This window comes from Bos taurus, chromosome 2 (assembly GCF_002263795.3).
Source record: "Bos taurus isolate L1 Dominette 01449 registration number 42190680 breed Hereford chromosome 2, ARS-UCD2.0, whole genome shotgun sequence".
NCBI lineage: Eukaryota > Metazoa > Chordata > Mammalia > Artiodactyla > Bovidae > Bos > Bos taurus.
The window spans coordinates 51,600,996-51,624,633 of record NC_037329.1 but is presented as its reverse complement, the minus strand read 5'-3'; the positions used below and the strand labels follow the sequence as shown (position 1 = coordinate 51,624,633).

At 38.8% G+C, this 23,638-nt stretch overlaps 1 long non-coding RNA gene across 2 annotated transcripts in view; it reads left to right on the top strand.

The window, feature by feature from the left end:
* Positions 1-23,638, top strand: part of LOC104971220 (uncharacterized) — a 287,688-nt gene that overhangs the window by 5,698 nt on the left and 258,352 nt on the right. For both annotated transcript variants that reach the window (XR_001502271.3, XR_009491649.1), the window contains exon 2: positions 1,591-1,638. This is a non-coding gene — a long non-coding RNA (uncharacterized lncRNA). The remainder of the gene's footprint in view (positions 1-1,590; positions 1,639-23,638) is intronic.

The following is a 23,638-nucleotide window of genomic DNA, read 5'->3' as shown; positions in this document are numbered from 1 at the left end:
GCAAATTTACAGGTAAAGAAATGATGAATACCATGATATATATTATGTTTTATAACTCTGTACTATTTAATAATATTTTTATAGAAACATAGTTCGTGTGTTCTGTACAGTTAAAACTATTCTACCATAAACTTCTGAATTAAGTCACTGTATACATAGGTAATACTGAAATGGTTAAAATATATTCTTTCATGTAATTTGAATACTGCTTTGTTGTAAAGATCTTGGCAGAGGGATAAAGCAACAATAATGAAAGAATTTGACAAGAGATATTCTAAAGTATGATAGTCCATTATTTAACCAGACCCTTCTATAAGAATTATTCAAATTAGTAGTAGTTCATTAAAATTTTCAAATGATAATTATTTAATTCATACCTTTTAGATGGGCTGTAAATTGGCTTAGATACAAAAATCCTATGTTCCATTTTAGTCTCTGCTTTGTAAATATGTTGTCATTAATAGTGGCATTTCTGTTGGCCTAAAAAAGAGACCAAACTGCTCCAGGTCTGAGATCATCAGTCCTATGTCTTTCCAGATCTCTTCATATAAGAATTTGTGAATCCAGAAAAGAGAAAGAGTTAAACCTATTCTCCTAGTTGGCAGAAACTTTGTAGTTTAAAATTACATACTGACTCTGGTGTAGAGACACAAGAAATTATAGAGCAGACACTGTCCAGGACAACGTATAATTTAAAATGTACTAAAGAATGTATACCGCATGGCAAAGTAAGTGAAGTGCTTCTTCAAATATAAGTGTTTTGCATAGAAAGGCAGTAATTATCCACTCCTAGGGAAATGTTTGCATTCATTCTAAATCAATATTTACTATTCATTTCTTGTGTTCAACAAAACAGAGATTTAACTTTTTTTTTTTAATTTTAATGAAGCCCTAAGACTACAATAATTCTACAATGTAATTGTCTTCATATGAAATATTGCTAAATGGTGTTGCTATTTCGAGAAGGAGCAGTGTGAAATGGAAGGGTATCCCTATTTGTGAAATGTTTCTTTGGGAACATTCAATTCATACTCAGCCAAGCAGGGAGGCTCTCCAGTTTTCAAAGATAACTTAAGCTATCTCTTTGGTAAGGCCCTTAACTAGGATCATTCAGATGAGTCCTTGCCTATATATTTTTTCTTCTTGTTCCTAAGACACACTTTCTGATAATGATTCTGTTTCAGCTCAACTATTGCCTTTTTGAGGGTGTGTGTATGAATATATGTTAAAAAAAACTCTTTTATACATTTTTTTTTTTTTCAGGAGAAAAGGATTTCTTTCTGTTTTCCCTCCCAATTTCTCCTGATTATTTAGTTCAAAAGAACCTCAGAGGAAATGGTAAAGGGAAAAAAATAAGAAAATAGGACATATGAATACTGTATTCTGAGACAAGACCGAAAGTCTCTGGGATATTTTTATTTATAGAGCCGTGATCTGATCATTCTATGAATTTTCTTTGAAAAATGACTATAATTTTTTATTACAGAGTCTAAAAAAGAACTGGGCAGTATAACAATATGTTATAATTACAATATGAATACCCTTTTTCTTGGCAACAGAAATAATAATGCCTCTGCCCCTGACTTTCAGGTCAAAGTGGAGTCCTTTCATGCCCACCATTATGTTTCCAAATGCTACGTAAGTGCCCAAGTTTCCTTATATTTCTGTCTTCCACTTTTGTATATGTTGTAAGACCTAAGGTATTTTGTTGTTCTTAATTTGCTTTGTTGTTGTTGTTATTATTTAGTGGCCAAGGGGACATATTTTTGAAGCCTCCACCATTCCCATGAGATTTTTCAGATTATTATATTGATTAGCTTACTTGATATTAAAATTTAATCAGTATTTTATTTTCAGATGCACAGCTTCCATAGTGTCTCTGTATTATTTAAAATAAGATTTAGAGCTGGAGGGGAGTCAAACATAAATTATATACCTTTGCAATCTCATCACATAGTTCATGTGGCATCTCTGCCTTTAAAATATCCATGTAACAGCAGTGTGGGGTGGGTCTGTACTGAGTTTCCTCTCTGTGTCTTCCTGCCATTCATAATTCATGCAAGCTCTTTGAGCAAGTTACTATTTGGTATGCACTCTGGGGACAAATAATATCATTTATGTATTGTGATTGCTACTCTACTCTATCTATCTCTTTATTGACAAGAAACAAGGGTGTTGCTTGTAGTTTTGAAACTAAATGGGGTGCAGAAATTGTCCTTCTCTTTCTGAGAAAGGCACCTTCTTTCTGCAGGAAATGTTATTGTAAACTGTACTGTTATAAATGGTGTGTTAGTTCTCAAGATATCCCTTTCTCAATGACTGAAGTATCAAAGTGTTCCTTTAGCATTCAGTGGAAAGAGCCATTGGAAAAGCAGGCGGTTAAGGACACGTTCCTAAGGTCTGGAAAATCAATGGGACGCTAAAAAGGGAACTGAAGTGGACTGGAAGGAACCTCTTGAGGGTCATTTAAAAAACCAGAAACTGATTATGAACAGAGCTTTTACCCAAGGAACTGGAGGGGGCCAGCAAACGCATTCTACTGCACTCCAGTTAAATGTGTAATAGTTGAGATGTTTTCTGCACAGCCCATAAAGGATAATGAGGAAGGCTTTGATAGCTCTAAAGAAAGTTGCTCTGTGGCCTCTCACAAAACCATGATCTGAGTGTAGGTGGCAAATACTTGCGTACCCCAAAATGAAAAGGGACAATGCCAGTTAGGTAAGGCAGTTACCTTGCTAATGGTGCAGGAAAGGGATCCTGATGTGAGTTTGTACTGGAGGGAAAAATAAAAGTAGGTGATGTCAGAGTGTAAAATCTAAGACCTCATTTCCTTAAACTGCAGTTTTCTGGATACCTTGAAATTATCTATGATTTTACCTCTACATGATAATTATTTAATGTAAGTTAAATTAAGGATTAACCTGCATTCTTAATTTTATTGTATTGTGTTTTTTTACAGATTATGAATTGTTCCTTATATTAGTTGCAATTAAAAATATTGTGTTCTCTTCTGTTGCAATAATTTCTGTTACTTCTCTTTTGTTGCAATAATTATTCTTTTACATCACCATCCCCCAACTCCAGTAAAGATAGACCCCATTAATAATTTAAAAAACAAAAAATAAGAACATACATGTTGAAGTATTTATATTAAGTTTGGTAATGAAGAAAGCAAGTTTCATTAACTGTTCTTTTTATGGTGCCTTTGCTACTCTCAGGGAAAGTCTATTAAAAAGAGAAACCTTAAAATCCTCTCCCAAGGCACTGAAGACACTTACAATGACCTTGTATTCACTCTTTCAGAGTATGAGATGGTTACATTGAATAAGAGAATAGTTGAATACTTTTGTCGATAGAAGTAATTTGCTACATGGTTGATAGGCTAGTCCACCAAGAATGAAATGATGCTTTTGGCTTTAGCCAAGAATTGATCAATTGATTAGTTTACAAACATCGGTGGCACATCTTCTTGTCCTAATACCCAAATACCTGTTGAGAATTAGCTGAGACATGGCACGTAATAAGCACAAAGGAGAAAGAGAAGTACTCAAAAATTCTCCTCAATTTACCCAGATGTAAATCAAAATTTAATGCCCAGTAAAGATATGATCCATAAAATGGACTTCCATAAGCATTAAGTAACAATATTCTTTGAATTGATATGAGAGAATGAGCAATGTAGTATTCTACAACAGAGAAGGCAACGACACCCCACTCCAGTACTCCTCCATGGACGGAGGAGCCTGGTGGGCTGCAGCCCATGGGGTCGTGAAGAGTTGGACACGACTGAGCGACTTCACTTTCACTTTCATGCACTGGAGAAGGAAGTGGCAACCCACTCCAGTGTTCTTGCCTGGAGAATCCCAGGGACGGGGGAGCCTGGTGGGCTGCCGTCTATGGGGTCGCACAGAGTCAGACACGACTAAAGTGACTTAGCAGCAGCAGCAGCAGTTTCTACAAAGAATGTCCTCAGCCACTTACTGCTTACATTTACATGGATGTGCTGGTTATGATTCTCTCTTTATCCCAGCACTGCAGCCCTGGAAGACAGACTAGGAGATGGCAAGATGGGGCACTGCATCAAAATAGGTCATCAGCCATATTTGGACTCATTTCAGCTGCAGTGAGGTTCAGTGTGGGAAATCAATAATGGCTAGATGTTTCTTACTTTTATTCTACTGCCTATGTCAGCAATTCTTAAACTTTTTGGTCTCAATAACCCTGTTATACTAAAAAAATATTGAGGACATTAAGTAATAGGATATTATATCTGTCAATATTTACCCTAGTATAAATTTAAAGCTGATCTTTAAAAGAGTATTTATTGTTCAACCAACAATAAATTCACTTCATTAGCAAACTGTTTTTCATGAAAAGTAACATTTTCCGAAACAAAGGTATTTACTGAAAAGAGTGGCACTGTTTTAGCAAATCTCTTCAATGTCTGAGTTCTCATATCTGCCTATTCATTCCATTTGCTGTCACATCAAATAGTATGTAGCCATTGGAAAACTCCACTGTATACACATGAGAAAATGAGGGTTAAAAAGGCAAAAAATATTATTCTGCCCATAGTTTTGATTCTGTAGAATCCCTGAAAGTGTCTCAGGACCCCTCAGGTACCCTCATGTATCACACTGTTCGTCTATAATGTGTTGAAGACATGCCTATTGACCTGTCCTGTGTGAGTTCAGTGTAACACCTGGCACATACAATGTACTTAATACTATTTATTTTCTAATTATTATTCTTCAGCTTAAAATAAATCTTTCAAACTTATGCTTTAGGGCTCAGATAGCTTCAGATCTTAATGATCACTTATGTAGACCTAAATGACCAAGGGGAACATTCTCTTACCCTAGATCTCTTCTCAGGACCCCTTTTCTTTACCTTTGAAGAAAGTTAATAAAGAAAAGGATAAGAAAATGAGAATGGAAAAAAGTAGGTTCTTAGGATCCTTAAGAAGGACATAATCACATATTTGGGACACTAGATTTCTATAATCCTTAAGTAGCCAATCCTAATGGATTCTAAAATATTTTCAGAAACATTACTAATTTCAAAGCAAATAGGGTGTTGGTAGTGTGGTATGGCTGAAGTATGATTAGAGGGGACTTCTAGGACTTGTTGCTGTTTCGTCATCTGATAACTGATGCAACGGAGCACAGCTTATAAACAAGAGTACCATACTGTTCAGATAGATAACACTCTCTGTTAATGATCAGATCAATCTATCCAGTGTATTTAAAGCCTGGACAAAACAAAGGTATTTTTATGGTTTGATATTGAATTTTTGATAAGGCAAATGTTAAGATTCATTTGTTTTGACTAATTATGGATCACCTGCTATGTGCTATGGGTAAAACAATGTAAAAAAAAGTATGATTTCTGCCTTCAAATGCTTTGCATTATAGTGAAATTTACCCATAAAACATGGAAATTAATGATACAGAGTAATGAATATTAGGATGTGAAGAAAGCAAGGTGTTTTAAGAATTCATAAAAAAGGGACATAATTGAGTCTTGTAGGAAGAGTAAACCTTCAAGGGGAAAGATAAGTTACCTAAACAATGAATGGAACTGGCCTGGCTGGAATTTCATATGGAACTGAGAAGATATGCCATACAAGAGAGTTGAGAGACAGCATAATTCATTTGCTGATGTGAGAGAATTTCAGTAGCTTAGAAGTACAAACTTCTAAAGAAGTTTGTAGAGTAGTGAGTGAGAAGTTGGACGTGTAACAGGGAGAAGGAGGAGATTTGAAAAGGGGTTACATTTAATTTTGAGATAATTATGGAGTCTTTGAAGGCTTTTAACCAAAACATAATCACAAGTAGGCTTGAATTTTGTCAAGTTTACTCTGGTTGCAACCCCAAACCAAGACTAGTGTTGTGTTGATGTAAAAAAAAAAAAGGGGGAGGGGGATGGAGACCTATATAGATAAAACAGCAGCAAAATTGATGGCAGACAGTGGACACATTCTAGAGATTCAGAGAACGTTGAACAGACTGGATTCAATAATGGTGCAGAGGTTGAGATGGAGTGAAGAGGGAAAGTTAGTGTAGTGCTCAGGTTCCTGGCATATGCAGTTGAATGTTTTCATTGAAATAGGAGCCCAATAGGAGAAATACTTCAATACAAATGTCAGGGAAAGCTGATGAATCCACTGTTTTTGAAATATCCAAGTAGAGGTGTTAAATATTACATGACATCTATGGAATCCACTAAACTATGACATCCATTAGGTTAAAGTTTATGGAATCATGTATTTCACCAAGTCATGGAGTCCACTAGACTAACCATCATTAAATGGACAACTACATTGCTTTGTTTCTCCATTGCCTATCATACAGCTACCTAATAGTAGAAATTCACCAAATATTTGTAGAATAAATGAAAAAAACAAATAGTGTGATTAAAGAAATATGAGGAGAGATTTGGAATGGCTAGTTAGATTTAGAAGTCATTAGTATATAGGTCGGAGAAGGCAATGGCACCCCACTCCAGTACTCTTGCATGGAAAATCCCATGGATGGAGGAGCCTGGTAGGCTGCAGTCCATGGGATCGATAAGAGTCGGACACAACTGAGTGACTTCACTTTCACGCATTGGAGAAGGAAATGGCAACCCACTCCAGTGTGCTTGCCTGGAGAATCCCAGGGACGGGGGAGCCTGGTAGGCTGCCGTCTATGGGGTCGCACAGAGTCGGACATGACTGAAGTGACTTAGCAGCAGTATATAGGTGATGGCTGAAGTCAAGGGAGTAAGTAAAATAACCCATGTAGGTAATAGACAGTGAAATGAGAAGGGATGTTTAAAAGTATCCAGAAGAATTGCGACATATAAGAAATAGAGAGTAGAAAATGAAAGCTCTAAAGAAGAAGAGCTGAAGAATTAGAAATTATATCAATTAACATTTTTTCATAAGCAGCAAAGGTTGTTTTTCAGTCACTCTATGTCCGACTCTTTGCAGCCCCATGGTCTGCAGCTCACCAGGCTTCCCTGTCCTTCACCATCTCCCAGAGCTTGCTCAAACTCATGTCCATTGAGTCGGTGATGCCATACAACCATCTTGTCCTCTGTCATCCCCATTCTGCTCCTGCCCTCAACCTTTCCCAGCATCAGGGTCTTTTCCAATGAGTCTGCTCCTCACATCAGGTGGCCAAAGTATTGGAGCTTCAGCATCAGCAAAGTTTCACTTTCTCTTATTTTAAGCAAAACTTAAATTTACTGAAGAATATCTGGAGATAACAGAAATGAATGTGGAGAACTAGATTTGGAAAGTGAGCATAAACAGATGAGCTCTGGAGAAATGCATCACATGAACTATAACAAGTGTGATGCAGCAAGAACTGTAGGGTCTTCTGTCCCTGCCAGTACGTGAGTATAATGTCTAGCCCTTCCTACACCCTGACTTGATCAGGTGTTAAAGTCCCTGGAGAAAGTGTGCAGTTGCCTGAGTCCTGCCTACAAACACTACATCCTGAGCTGGGGAAAAGAGAGACAGTTCTGTCCCTTCAGCTTCCTTAATGGAATGTAGCCACAATATCCCACCAGAACTTCACAGCAGTGGGGCATCTCTGAGAGGAAAGAGAGGTGCCTGTAGCAAAGTGAGGGGAGTAGATGGGTAGAACAAAAAAATGACAAAGATTACTATGAGACAAAAGCTAGAAAACCGTGTCTATCTTCTAAATTAAGATAAATTTAAGTGAAAGAGAAAAGCCAAGTCTTCTTATTTGGCAGCAGCAACAAGGAGGTCATTGGTCATTTGGCAAAAGCAGTATGAACTGTGTAGTGCTGCTGGAGACCAGACTGGAAAAGGTTGGGATCCGAGAGTTGGGTGACAGAGTGAAAATAGCTGGTGTAGAGGACCTTTTCAAGAAGTTTAACTTGAATTAATGCAAAAGGAAATTTGCTTTTATGATTTGGAAGCATTCAGAATGGCAGAGAAAACAACTTTGCTTTTTGGTAGAGATTTTTGAATTCTCATGGTCAGGGCAAGAGTTCTTAATACTGCATGACCCTAGATGGGTAAATTTCCACCTCTAGGCAATTACCATACATTGGAATTTCTTGTTCTTTTTGCAGGGCACCAGTAAGTGGTACAAGTCTGTAAATGACTTTGCTTTTACCTCAAATTCTAGGTCACATGATTTTTCACTTAGATGCTTCCATGTATGTTTGCTGTTATACTGAATATTGCTGTCTTTGTCTTTCTCTTTAACTAGAATTTCAAACACATTGAGGACAGGGAGGTCTTTCATTTCTTACAGTACCTATCACAACAGGGACATGAAATAGTGCCCATACTCAGGGAGTTTTGATTGATTAGCTTATTGATGTTGAAGAACATTGACTGGAATGACATTCACCCACAAATCTTCACACACCAAAAAAAGATTTTTAAATGGTTTTCCTCCTTGAAGTGTTATTCAATATCCCCCCTGGCTTCCTTTTACCATCGAAGTTGTTATGAAGATGCAGGAAAGAAAAGCACACATTTTTGCATTTTAAGATAGAATAAACTTTTCGATTGGAAACTTCCAAAACAAACTAGAACCAATGAAAAGTGTGTTTTACTGCTTTATATCTAAAAATGGCTCTACCCAATTTAAGCTATTTTTAAAACCTGTGTATTCATGCAGCTTGCATACCAAAATGAAAATTGGTGAGCTATAAACCCTTGAAAAACAGGGTTTATAATGGAAACAGTAATTGACCCTTAAGTACAACATCAAAAATACAATACTATATAATACAAAGCCCAGGGCTTGGGATCCCATCTCTGCTCTAACCTCAGATTGGCACACTAACCCAACACCACAAAGCCAACTAATAGTTATACTCTGAGATGTTTTCTTCTTACATGGCAGAAAAATAGATATGTGATCCAATAGCCACATGCAGTTAAGCTTTGGAGAACCAGTACTCTGAATATCTTTAATGAACTCACCACTCTAGAGCTATATCACTATTAACTAATTAGACTTGCTTGGATAAACCATTCAATTAAAAAAAGAAAACAGAAAACAAAAAAAACAAACAAACAAACAAACAAAAAAACACTTCTACTATCCCTGAAGTTGTGTTTCCTTGTTCATAGACTTTGAGTATGTAATATCATATCACAGGATTCAGTGAGGATAGACTGACCAATTGTCAGGAAAGCTCACGGAATTACTCAAAATATTTTGAAATATTTAGAGTTGTCTTCAACTTTGCTCTAGTTCAGAGATGGCCCAGTTTCCTATTTCCAAGCCACAGCTATCCATTTTTAATCATGAAAATGCAATCTAAAGGGGAAAATAATAGTACTAAACTTGACTAATGAGGTATGAAGGATAAACTCAGATTCCATGTTATATCTGGCTCTAGGCAAAAAGGGGGATATGTATACTAACGATCATAGCCTATAAGGATCATAACCTATTCTGTTTTGTTTTCTTTATAGGAGTGGGGCAAGGGGTTAAGGGAGTTTGTTGCTAAAGAAGGAAAGTTCAGAGATTCCTTTCATTTTAAAGTTGAAATGTGAGAGCATTGCCAGCTTATTCCTTTAAGAAGCTTCCAAAGAATTTGTCAACTAAGAATAGAGAAGATTTTGCCTTTTAAAATGTCATCTATTCACAAAAATTTTCAGTGAGTTATGTTTATCAAGGGATGGTTGGCAGGACTTTCTCATGTTTTCTTGTTGGACCTTCTGTTTCTTTTGCTACCTTAAAAACTAGTGAACTTGGTAAGATGAAAGTGAGTAAAACATTGTTAGCTCTGTTCATTATATCTCTTCATCTGTACCCTGTGACCAAAATACTAAGTGAGCTTTAGAGAGAGGTCCGTGGGAGAAAGTTGGGATTGGGACAGAGGAGATATTTTTCTCTGTGGGAGTTTTTAGAAGATCTTACAAGTGACAGTGCCTGTTTTGGGATTCAGCAATTTTGCTAAATGCAATTAAAACATAGGTTTTTTTATAGTCATGTGCAAAACTGATGTGCATCTTAAAATTTTGGTGCTTAAAAGTTTATTTGCTTATTATAATTGTTTTATTTAATAATCTGATGTCACAACAGAGTACTCCTAAGATTTTTTTCATGTCTTTCTTCAAACACTAAGATTTATCTTAGATAACATCATGGTATATACTTCCAATTCTATTTACTCAGTGTCATACCAAAGCCTGCAAACCTCACCAACACACGTATTTGAACACAAATACACACTCTCTTCTCTATTTTCTTTGTCTTTTCCTATTTCTTCCCTTACAGTTCTTTCATTTACTGAATTTGCTTCACCCAATTTTATGCTTTCCATTAATTCTAGAATTTTATTCATGGCTTATAACACTGTGCATAAATAATTGAGGAGAGTTAAAGTTTTGAAATATTAACAGATACTTTCTCTTTTCTTTGAAACTCTTGGTCCTTTCCAGAAAATTCAGGGAAGAGATGACACATCAAAATACAAAGTAAAAATGAGTAAAGTCTTAGCTTTTGAGTTTCAAGAGCCCACTCTTCAAGGAAGTCAAAGAACTCACGAAATGGGCAAAGTATTTGGAAAACTACCTAATAAGTAAAAAATCAAGATATCTTCTTGCTTGTTAGATAAAACTTTCTTGGGCTAGAGGAATGAAGAAAGTTCCGAAATAAATATTGAGAGTTTAGAATGGGTGGGTCCCCAAGAAAAGAAAAGGGCTCATGTCCCAGTATCAACAGCTGACTCTAGGTGGATGGGAGAAGGGTGCAAGGGGGAGGCTATGTGAGGCAACAATAATTTTTAGCAGGATTGCCTCTAAGTCTGAAGGGACTTACAGAGAGCCATGGCTTCAGACAAAGGCCCTGAGGATCAGGGTCACAGCCAGGAGGAGAACCTCTGAGTTATCTGGTATCCTGGGCTACACCACCCAGTTCACATAGACAGTTTGAGTCCTGCCTGCTGAACCCATTCAGGTCTTTCTCTGTTTCCCTTCTTTCCCAAGCTCTTCTTGGATTCCTTTGCATAAGATTCCTACTCCTGTGTCCACTGGCTTCAATCAACATTTAGTAAGACTTTTCTTTCCTCCCTTTTTTTGCAAAATTGCTACATTTTTCATGCAAAATTATGTGAGATCCAGACATATACAGTTTTTTTTTAAACCACTTGATCTGAGTGTGATTTGAATATATTTATTGAGAGAAAGTAGTTTTCTAGATTAATGGAGAATTTCTGGCAAACTGATTGGCCTAGAACCCGCCTACCAATGTAGGAAACATAAGAGATGTGGGTTCAATCCCTGGGTTAGGAAGATCCCCTGGAGGGGAGAGTATGGCAACCCACTCCAGTATTCTTGCCTGGGGAAATCCCATGGACAGAGGATCCTGGTGGGCTACAGTCAATGGGGTCCCAAAGAGTCCAACATGACTGAAGCAACTTTGCGAGCATGCATAAGTATTTATTAACTTTTTAATTTTTTTTGAGTGTAACTATACAAAGTTCACTGGGTTGAAATGAGAAACAAGAGGACTCAAGGAAACTTATTTTGTTCTGAGTATTATAAAGTCAGGTTTTTTGAAACAATGCTTTAGGTATTAGGTTATTCTTGGCTAAAAGCAAAGATTTAAGGTGAATTCACCTCTGATACTTCTGTGAAGTGCTCTCTAAACTCTGTTGCAATAACAATTACCTGCTAAAAATTCCTACTCCTCAGGCCCTTGTACCTGCCTGTAGTTCTCATTGACCTAAATGGAGGTTAAATGCATGTTGCTGGAGGGAGAATTCCAGGCTCCAGAGAGTATCTCTCTTGTAAGTGACAGAAGCTTGTGTATGTTTGGTGTGTATGCGTCCAGAAGCCACTAAGCCATGAATTTTTACCCTTGCAAGGAAAAGAATTCAATTCTGGGAAATGAAAACTAGAATAGATGTTTAATTCCAACTATATAGGACATGTAGATTCACAGAAGAAAATATTTCCACTCTAGTCTTCGCTTTCTTTAAGGTATCTGTAAGTTTCCTAAAGATTGTGTGCCTGTGTGATTACTAATTTATGGAAAATGTGTGTAATTAGAATCAAAAGAGGAAAACTGTATTTCCCATAAATCACATGGCATCAGTGATGCTATTTACTCTCCTTTACTGTGGGTCTAATTTGGGCATTCCTCTTAAGGTAAATATCAATTTAGTCATCCAGGTATAGCTTCATTAAATAATGTAAAATACAACTTTGAAAAAACATTAAATGTTTATTGAACACACATTAAATAAAACTACAGCTAGTTGATCTGTATTAAGTACTTACTAAGTGTCATGGTCTGAGCATGGGTTGGGAAAGAATTTCCAGACAGGAGACAGAATGAGAGGGAAATAAAGTTTATTAGAGTGGGAGATGCTGTTAGAACAGCGGGCCAGCTCAAGGGAGAACTGACATTGAATGGGGGTCTTTAGTCCACTTTTGGAGAAGGCAATGGCACCCCACTCCAGTACTCTTGCCTGGAAAATCCCATGGACGGAGGAGCCTGGTAGGCTGCAGGCCATGAGGTTGCTAAGAGTCAGACACGACTGAGCGACTTCACTTTGACTTTTCACTTTCAAGCATTGGAGAAGGAAATGGCAATCCACTCCAGTATTCTTGCCTAGAGAATCCCAGGGACGGGGGGAGCCTGGTGGGCTGCCGTCTGTGGGGTCGCACAGAGTCGGACATGACTGAAGTGACTTAGCAGCAGTAGCAGTCCACTTTTATACTCAAGGTACAAGGATTGGGATAGGGGTCTTGTGGATCATTTGCTGATTGGATGAGGCACATATACTGTGTGGGGGAAAGAATAAGGCAAATACCTCCTCCCTATGGGGTAGGAGGGGAGACAGGTTATACTGTTCCATTAATAGTTACAACATGGGAGAGGGAAGGATGATAAGGGTCTGGTTTTTCCATTCCTGCATTCCAAGACCCTCCTTGGTTATCTGCTCTTTCGTCCTTGAGTCACCACAGTAAGTACTGCTGTATCTATACCTTTCTTTTTAATAGTTCCTTGATTTTCTAGGCATGAAATCTCATGTCCTAGAAAAAATAGGGTGGGATATTGTTGTTCAGTTGCTAGTGTCCAGCTCTTTGCAACACCATGTACTGCAGCACGCCAGGCTTCCCTGTCCTTCACTATCTCCCTGAGTTTGCTCAAACTCATGTCCATTGAGTCAATGGTGCCATCCAACCATCTCATCCTCTGTCATCCTCTACTCCTCTGGCCCTCAACCTTTACCAGTGTCAGGGTCTTTTTAAATGATTTAGCTCTTTGCATCAGATGGCCAAAGTATTGGAGCTTCTGCTTCATCATCAGTCCTTCCAATGAATATTCAGAGTTGATTTCCTTTAGGATGGACTGGTTTGATCTCCTTGCTGTACAAGGAACTCTCAAGAGTCTTGTCTAGCACCATAGTTTGAAAGGAGTGAAAGTCATTCAGTTGTGTCTGACTCTTTGCGATCCCATGGACTGTAGCCCACGAGACTCCTCTGTCTATGGAATTCTCTGGGCAAGAATACTAGAGTGGGTTGTCATTTCCCCCTCCAGGAGATCTTCCAGATCCAGGGATCAAACCCAGGTCTGCTTCATTGCAGGTGGATTCTTACTGTCTGAACCACCAGGGAAGCCCAGTTCAAAGGAGCAATCAGCTAATAAATTGAATTTGTAGAGGAAGTCAATCAACAAGATTTGGTATTTTTAAAATAATTATATACCAAATATTTTCACTTCAGCTTCAGTAGAAAAAGAGAAGTACCTTTCCTAGATGTTCCTCAGTTCAGTTCAGTCACTCAGTCATGTCCGACTCTTCGCTATCCCATGAATCGCAGCATGCCAGGCCTCCCTGTCCATCACCAACTCCCAGAGTTTACCCAAACTCATGTCTATTGAGTCGGTGATGCCATCTAACCATCTCATCCTCTGTCATCCCCTTCTCCTCCTGCCTTCAATCTTTCCCAACATCAGCGTCTTTTCAAAAGAGTCAGCTCTTCATATCAGGTGACCAAAATATTGGAGTTTCAGCTTCAACATCAGTCCTTCCAATGAACACCCAGGACTGATTTCCTTTAGGATGGACTGGTTGGATCTCCTTGCAGTCCAAGGGACTCTCAAGAGTCTTCTCCAACACCACGGTTCAAAAGCGTCAATTCTTCTGCACTTAGCTTTCTTTAACCCACTCCAGTGTTCTTGCCTGGAGAATCCCAGGGATGGGGGAGCCTGGTGGGCTGCTGTCTATGGGGTTGCACAGAGTCAGACATGACTGAAGTGACTTAGCAGTAGCAGCTTTCTTTATAGTCCAACTCTCACATCCATACATGACTACTGGAAAAACCATAGCCTTGACTAATCACCTCCACCAGCTTTGTTCATAGTGATACTTCCTAAGGCCCACTTGACTTCACATTCCAGGATGTCTGGCTCTAGGTGAGTGATCACACCATCGTGATTATCTGGGTCATGAAGATCTTTTTGTATAGTTCTTCTGTGTATTCTTGCCACCTCTTCTTAATATCTTCTGCTTCTGTTAGGTCCATACCATTACTGTCCTTTATTGAGCCCATCTTCGCATGAAATGTTCCCTTGGTATCTCTAATTTTCTTGAAGAGATCTGTAGTCTTTCTTATTCTATTCTTTTCCTCTATTTCTTTTCATTAATTGCTGAGAAAGGCTTTCTTATCTCTCCTTGCTATTCTTTGGAACTCTGCATTCAGATGCTTATATCTTTCCTTTCCTCCTTTGCTTTTCACTTCTCTTCTTTTCACAGCTATTTGTAAGGCCTCCTCAGACAGCCATTTTGCTTTTTTGCATTTGTTTTTCTTGGGGATGGTCTTGATCCCTGCCTCCTGTACAATGTCATGAACCTCCGTCCATAGTTCATCAGGCACTCTTGTCTATCAGATTTAGTCCTTTAAATCTATTTCTCACTTTCACTGTATAACCATAAGGGATTGGATTTAGATTATACCTGAATGGTCTAGTGGTTTTCCCCACTTTCTTCAATTTAAGTCTGAATTTGGCAATAAGGAGTTCATGATCTGAGCCTTAGTCAGCTTCTGGTCTTGTTTTTGCTGACTGTATAGAGCTTCTCCATCTTTGGCCGCAAGGAATATAATCAATCTGATTTTGGTGTTGACCATCTGGTGATGTCCATGTGTAGAGTCTTCTCTTGTGTTGTTGGAAGAGGTTGTTTACTATGACCAGTGCGTTCTCTTGGCAAAACTCTGTTGATATTTATATGTTCAGGATAATTCCAGAGGCTTCTTCTCAGGGTTGGGAAGGGGCCATTTATTTGTTTTAAATTCCTGCATATCTTTTTGCACTGATTACTCAAAAGGGAAAAGTGTACTATATATTCATTCATATTTGGAATTCTTTAAATTGTAGAGGCAATCAATAATAGTTTATTAAAAGAAATAAAAACAGTTACATAAATGCTACATCAGTCTTGGGGAATAGATCAAATTATGAAAAGTTTGAGTTTGTTGTGGTATTGACATTTCTAAAGCAGTCACCATGAAATATAACTTCAAAAGCAGGTTTTAGCAAAGACCACAAAATACATATTTATATTATAGTTTTTCTTAGTGTTTCCTATTGTTAAGGGCATTTGTCTTGCCTTTGAAATTTTGGAAAAGAATTACTCCTCCAGTTCTCTAAGTGTGCAAAAGCCAGAGCTTCAGACTTCAATAGTCATGGCTCCTGGCATATAGGGACCATTGTACTGTACATTTAAATGGGATTTAAATAATATCGCTAACCCCACTCCAGTACTCTTGCCTGGAAAATCCCATGGATGGAGGAGCCTGGTGGGCTGCAGTCCATGGGGTCGCTGAGGGTCGGACATGACTGAGCGACTTCACTTTCACTTTTCACTTTCATGCATTGGAGAAAGAAATGGCAACACACTCCAGTGTTCTTGCCTGGAGAATCCCAGGGACGGGGGAGCCTGGTGGGCTGCTGTCTATGGGGTCGCACAGAGTCGGACACGACTGAAGCGACTTAGCAGCAGTAGCAGCAGCAGCAGCAAGCCTTCCAAACATGTGGCTGCCTTTCTTGCTCTTATGAAGGGGTGAAGACAGTTGAAGCCAGAAGCTGTTAGAGAGATTTGACCTTTTTCCCAAAATATGAAGTTCAGGTATTCATATTGATAATTGTAATGAATTTCTAAGATGCGTGTGTTATGTCTTCTATGCTATGAAAGGAGAAAACATTTGTTTTGGCTGGATATAACCAAATCTCATTAAATAAAGTTAAGTATATTCTTAGTCTCAACATGTGGTACTGGAAATATCTGCATTTGTGATGGAAATTTTAAAATATAACTATAAAGTATTAAGACTGGAATAGAAAAAATTGGTTTTTGATTTATGTCAGGAACTATTCATTTTTTTTGGCTGAATTTAATGTATATACCACCATCTTGGAGAAGGCAGTGGCAACCCACTCCAGTATTCTTGCCTGGAAAATCCCATGGACGGAGTCATATGCACTATCTATATATACTTTGAAGAAAATCTAGTTCATATAGGTTCATATAATCTTCAGGAAAACAAACTGATATAAATTTCACATTTGAACTCAGTCTGGATACTATTCATTAATTCATTTGAGACTCTATTCTCAGCCTGTCACTGTGCTAGAATCTGAGGCTCTAAAGATAAGAAAAGGGTCTGTGAGCGGTGTGAGTGTATGTGTGTGTGTGTGTATGACAGTGAGAGACAGCCCTGCATGTAGAGCCTACATTCCAGAGAGTACAGCACTCTTCAAAGTAGTGCAAAGATATCTAGGAAAATGTGAAGAAAAAGGTGCAGTGATGGTATTGCCTACTTAGGAAGGTCAGGAACTACTTCCCGTCTGAAGTCAGGACTGAAGCCGAATGGAGATCTAAAAGAACAGTAGGGGTTCTTGCATGAGGGAATCTTTAGCAGAAGAGGAAGGAAAGTGGAGGAGCCCTCCAGGGAGCAAAGACCCAGTGTGGGAACGAGGAAGGTGGGATGCGCTGTATTCAATATCCTGTGATAAACCATAATGGAAAAGAGTATAAAAAAGAAATGTGTACATGTGTATTACTGAGTCACTTTGCTGTACAGCAGAGTTGGCACAGCATTGTAAATAAACTCTACTTTAAAAAAATTGCCTAAAAAAAGAAAAGCAGGCCAAGATCAGAGTATGTATTAATATTTTAGCTTTCACACTAAAGGCATTGGGAAGCCATTGATATTTTCCTCAGGAAAGGCAGAAAGGGGCACAATATAATCAATTTGCATTTTGAAAGGAATATTCTGGCTGTAGTATGGAAAACCATATGTGTCTTTGATGGGAGGTTCCTGCAATAATTCAGAAAGAGCGGATGAGAGCTTGGATTGTGATGATAGTGGGAGAAAAGAAGAGAGTAGAAAGCAGTAAAGTGTTACAAAAAAAATCTGAATGAACTTTTTGGCTGACCCAATATATATTTATTATGTAATGGACATGGAGATTTTGGAGAGAGGGCATTTTACAAAGTGCCCCTGGGTTACTGGCTGTGCCATTCATGTTCAATGGGGCCAGTAGAGAGGCGCTGAGGAAGAGAGCCAGAATTCAAGGAAAACCACATGTTTGATTTTGACCTGTTGCCCTTGAAATATCCAAGTGAAAAAATCCAAGGGGCAGAGCATTACAGGTCTGAAGCTCAGAGGAAAGGTGTAGATCATCGTACAACAGTACAATTTTCATGTGCTTTTGTGTGTGCAACCATAATTGGTATATAAACCTATGCACTATGAATAAAGTTGTCTAAGGAGAGGAAAGAGGGAGAAGATAAGAGGGATATAACAGGCTCAGGAATCTGCACTGTTTAAGTTATGAGAAAAAGTTAACATCAAAAAAAAAAAAACAACCCCACAATCCAATGGTAAGGAAGATGGGGTCAAAAGAATAGAGTCCCATGTTATGAAAGCTGAGGAAAGAGAATGATTCAAGACGGAGGAAAATAAAAACAAAACTGTTCTCTATGTATCCTGAGGCATGACTGAATTAACATTCCTTTATTGAATCTGTTAATAGGTGTGTAAATAACAACAAGAACAAAATCTAATGACACCATTTTGATTTGAGACAGATAAACAGAAACAGGAATGCGATGTGTGGCATCAGGTGAGGCTTTTTGGGGTCACAAATTAGCAGCACAGGGTTTTATCTTCAGGGCACTTAATGTGGTTTGTAATTATGTTTGCCTGCCCTCCTCTCTCTCTCCCTGTACATTTCACTTTCATTGTGGGGACCATGTCTAGTTTCTAACCACTGAGCCTCAGCATCTAGCATAGTGCCTCCATGTACTCAGAAGGCATTCCGTATTTGTTGAGGAATAAATGAGTGAATTTCAGTTACACAATAAAGAACAGAAAGCTCTGAATTAGGAAAGAAAAGACTTCGGTCTCCTGCTACCCTGGGTCCTATTTTGTAAAAACATTTACGTGCCTCTCTTTCTTAGTATAGAAAAGCATATACCTTGACTGGAAGACTTCCAATATAACGTCTGATCTAAAGTTCAGTGAATTTGCTTACCTAACTCCATTGAAAATTTTGGAGCAGATCTCCCTTGAGGGGAAAAAAAATAGCCTTTGTAAAAACCTATTGCCATCCAGATTGAGTTTCACCTGCGCCAGTGAAATCTGAAGAAGGCAAACACCTTAAAGATGCTGTGCCCTATTTCACATTCTCTAGAGGCACACCTCAGAGAAGGCAATGGCACCCCACTCCAGTACTCTTGCCTGGAGAATCCCATGGACGGAGGAGCCTGGTGGGCTGCAGTCCATGGGGTCGAGAAGAGTCTGACGTGACTGAGCGACTTCACTTTCACTTTTCGCTTTCATACATTGGAGAAGGAAATGGCAACCCACTCCAGTGTCCTTGCCTGGAGAATCCCATGGACGGAGGAGCCTGGTGGGCTGCAGTCCATGGGGTCGAGAAGAGTCTGACGTGACTGAGCGACTTCACTTTCACTTTTCGCTTTCATACATTGGAGAAGGAAACGGCAACCCACTCCAGTGTCCTTGCCTGGAGAATCCCAGGGATGCGGGAGCCTGGTGGGCTGCCATCTATGGGGTCGCACAGAGTCAGACACGACTGAAGCGACTTAGCAGCAGCAGCAGCAGCAGCAGCAGCAGAGGCACACCTGTGAGCCATCGCTGTGGCATCCATCAGAGTTCATGGGGGCCTGTTGGTGTCTGGTCTCAGCTGCATTGTTTCTCTTGCTTTCTGCCCTGGGCTTCTTTCTTTGCAGCCTCTGAGTAAAAGGCTGCACATGTGTACATCTGAAGGGTACGGAATTCACAACCTCAAGAAACCTTTGGCCAATGAAGGGTGAGAGCCATGAAGAAATACTTTCCTCCACTTTTGTCTCATGTGGAAAATTCTGGGGTGCATTCCATATGGTTTTGGCAGGTTCCCCAAAACACTGAGACCCAATTCCCACCATGATAGTTAGTTCAACCACACTTTTCCTTCTCCTCTCCTGTTTTGCTCTCTGCATCCCCAAGAAAATTCTCTTGGAAGGCTGTTTTCCAGGAAGAACCCAAGTTAAGGGAACTTTATCTATTGGATCAATATAGGCACACAAAGTTCACTTTACCCAATCAAGATATGTCTGAAATTTTTTTAGTATAATTTGAATTTTTCTAAAGCAATATTTTGCTCTTGATTTACATTTCAATTTTAGAAGCACTCTATTGTTATTCTGTTATGAAACTTTAATTGGCATGGGCTTGTATGTCTTTTAGTAGTTCGACTAGGATAACTTCCAGCTTTTATAATGAACAAATAATCAAATATTTAAATATACTAGTAATGTAGTTACTTAATAAACTATTAAGGATAAATAGAGCTTTACCGGTAAAAGCACAATTACTTACTTGCTAACGTGTGTATTTTCATAAATTTTATCTTGGACTATATTTTGTTATGTCAGGTTTGCAAAGATTTGAGTCCTTATTGCTGGTGCCCTTCACTTGAACTTGGAATTCCCCTCCTCCCATTTTCATTGTAATGATAATGCTTTTCTCTGATCCACAAATATGTTAAAGTCAATGGTATATACACATAGATGTTTCTCTTTTTATTGGAAATAAGGAAAATATTTTTCTTCCCCTGTTCCCTGAGCCCATTAATCACAGTACAATATATGCTATTAATTATGCTTAAATGTAGCTTGCTTATATAATTTGTGAACCTCAAATAACTCAAGACTTTCAAATTATTTGTCTTCCATGTAGACATTTTGATTACTAAAACATTTCTAAAGCTAGTAGAAGGAATAATAGCATAGGATTAAAACTATGAATCACCTTTTGATTAGACACTCAGCAGTCTTTGTTGCTAAATGTTCACTTAGAAGATAACTCTAAGTCTCACTTGAACTTGTAGATTTTAATTCCATATTGATCACCATAACCTGGTGAGGGCAATACATATTCACTCCAATCATAGTTTGAATTTAAACCAGGATATTAATACTTTGTTATAACAACAGTGGCCTCTAATTGTGCAACTCTAATGGAGAAGACTGAAGGAACAAAGTGGGCAGCATAAAGTGGACAGTTGTATTTGGTGACACTCTCCATTCAGTGTTGAATTTGATATGCTTTTAAGTTGACCTGTTCACTCAACACCATGGAATAACCTAGACTTCTGTTCATAAAGGCTTGATTGTGGTAATAGCAATAACAGATACATATTAAATAGAAGAAGGTAGGGAAAACCACTAGAACATTCAGGTATGACCTAACAAATCCCTTATGCTTATAGACTGGAATTGGCAAATATATTCAAGGGATTAGATCTGATAGACAGAGTGCCTGAAGAACTATGGATGGAGGTTCATGACATTGTACATGAGCCAGTGATCAAGATCATCCCCAGGAAAAAGAAATGCAAAAAGGCAAAATGGTTGTCTGAGGAGGCCTTACAAATAGCTGAGGAAAGAAGAGAAGTGAAAGGCAAACGAGAAATGGAAAGATATACCCATTTGAATGCAGAATTCCAAAGAATACCAACGAGAGAAAAGAAAGCCTTCCTCAGTGATCAATGCAAAGAAATAGAGGAAAACAAAAAATGGGAAAGACTAGAGATCTCTTCAAGAAAATCAGAGATACCAAGGGAACATTTCATGCAAAGATGGGCTCAATAAAGGACAGAAATGGTATGGACCTAACTGAAGCAGAAGATATTAAGAAGAGGTGGTAAGAATACAGAGAAGAACTATACAAAAAGATCTTCATGACCCAGATAATCACGATGGTGTGATCATTCACCTAGAGTCGGACATCCTGGAATGCAAAGTTAAGTGGGCCTTAGGAAGCATTGCTATGAACAAAGCTAGTGGAGGTGATGGAATTTCAGTTGAGCTGTTTCCAATCCTAAAAGATAATACTGTGAAAGTGCACTCAATATGCCAGCAAATTTGGAAAACTCAGCAGTGGCCACAGGACTGGAAAAGTTCAGTTTTCATTCCAATCCCAAAGAAAGACAATGCCAAAGAATGCTCAAACTATGGCACAATCACACTCATTTCACATGCTAGCAAAGTAATGCTCAAAATTCTCCAAGTGAGACTTCAACAGTACATGAACCGTGTACTTCCAGATGTTCAAGCTGGATTTAGAAAAGGCAGAGGAACCAGAGATCAAATTGCCAACCTTCATTGGATCATAGAAAAAGCAAAAGAATTCCAGAAAAACATGTGCTTCTGCTTTATTGATTACACCAAAGCCTTTGATGGTGTAGTGTAGATCACAGCAAACTGTGGAATATTCTTCAAGAGATGGGAATATCAGACCACCTTACTTGCCTCCTGAGAAGTCTTATGCAGGTCAAGAAACAACAGTAAGATCTGGATATGGAACAACAGACTGGTTCCAAATTGGGAAAGGAGTACATAAAGGCTGTATAGTGTCACCCTGCTTATTTAACTTATCAGAGTACATCATGAGAAAAGCTGAACTGGAGGAAGCACAAGCTGGAATCAAGATTGCTGGGAGAAATATCAATAACCTCAGATATACAGATGACACCACCCTTATGGCAGAAAGTGAAGAAGAACTAAAGAGCCTCTTGATGAAGGTGAAAGAGGAGAGTAAAAAGGCTGGCTTAAAGCTCAACATTCAAAAAACTAAGATCATGGCATCTGCTCCCATCACTTAATAGCAAATAGATGGGGAAACAACGGAAACAGTGACAGGCTTTATTTTCTTGGGCTCCAAAATCACTGCAGATGGTGACTGCAGGCTTGAAATTAAAAGATGCTTGCTCCCTGGAAGGAAAGCTATGACAAACCTAGACAGCATATTCAAAAGTAGAGACATTACTTTGCCAACAAAGGTCCATCTAGTCAAAGCTATGGTTTTTCCAGTAGTCATATATGGATATGAGAGTTGGACTATAAAGAAAGCTGAGTGCCGAAAAATTGATGCTTTTGAACTGTGGTGTTGGAGAAGATTCTTGAGAGTCCCCTGGACTGCGAGGAGCTCAAACCAGTCAATCCTAAAGGAAATCAGTCCTGAATATTCATTGGAAGGACTGTTGTTGTAGCTGAAACTCCCATACTTTGGCCACCTGATGTGAAGTATTGACTCACTGGAAAATCCTGATATTTTGAAAGATTGAAGGCAGGAGAAGAAGGGGACGACAGAGGATGAGATGGTTGGATGGCATCACCGATGGGATGGACATGAGTTTGAGCAAGGTTCAGGAGTTGGTGATAGACAGGGAAGCCTGGCATGCTGCCATCCTTGGGGGTCACAAACTGTCGGACATGACTGAGCAACTGAACTGAAGTGATAAATGGATACATAAATCTTTCACATATATTATCTCATTTGACTTGAAAAAAATATTTTTTGATGTCAGTGGAACAGGTAAAATTATTTCCACTTAGGCTCAGATAAATGGTGTTACTTTTGACCAAACTGGACTTCCCAGGTAGCGCTAGTGGTGAAGAAACCACCTGCCGATCCAGGAGACGTAAAAGACAGGGGTTCGATCTCTGGGTCCGGAAGGTCCCCTGAAGGAGGGCATGGCAATCCACTCCAGTGTTCTTGCCTGGAGAATCCCATGGAGAGAGGAGCCTGGCAGGCTACAGTCCATAGGGTCTCACAGAGTTGGACACGACTGAAGTGACTTAGCACGCAGGTGCATGACCAAATTAAAAGGACTAATAAATGGGAACCAGGCCTTCTGGCTCCTGGTCCAGTGATCCCAGCATGTGCCTTTGCCCAGCATTCACTAACACTAGACTACTGTCTTCTCAGCTAGTGCCTTTCCCCATCTGCTGCTCCCATAGTCTTCTCTACCTCCTCTTACCATTTGCTGTATTTTCTCAATAAATGGTAAGATACATACAGGGAGTTACTTTGGACTAGCTGTGTCCTTTGTCTTATTATTCAGTCTGAACGCTGTATATATTCTTGCTGTGATGGTTAATTTTATGTTCCTATTTGGTGAGGCTATAATACCCACTTACTTAATAGAACCTAAATCTCAGTGTTAATAGGTTATGGTTCACATCTACAGTCAGTTGACTTCAAGTAAAGCAGATAATCCTTGATAATATGAATGGACCTCATTCAGTCAGTTTAAGAAGCAGCAGCTCCTGTGTGAGTTTCTAGCCTTCCAGTTTG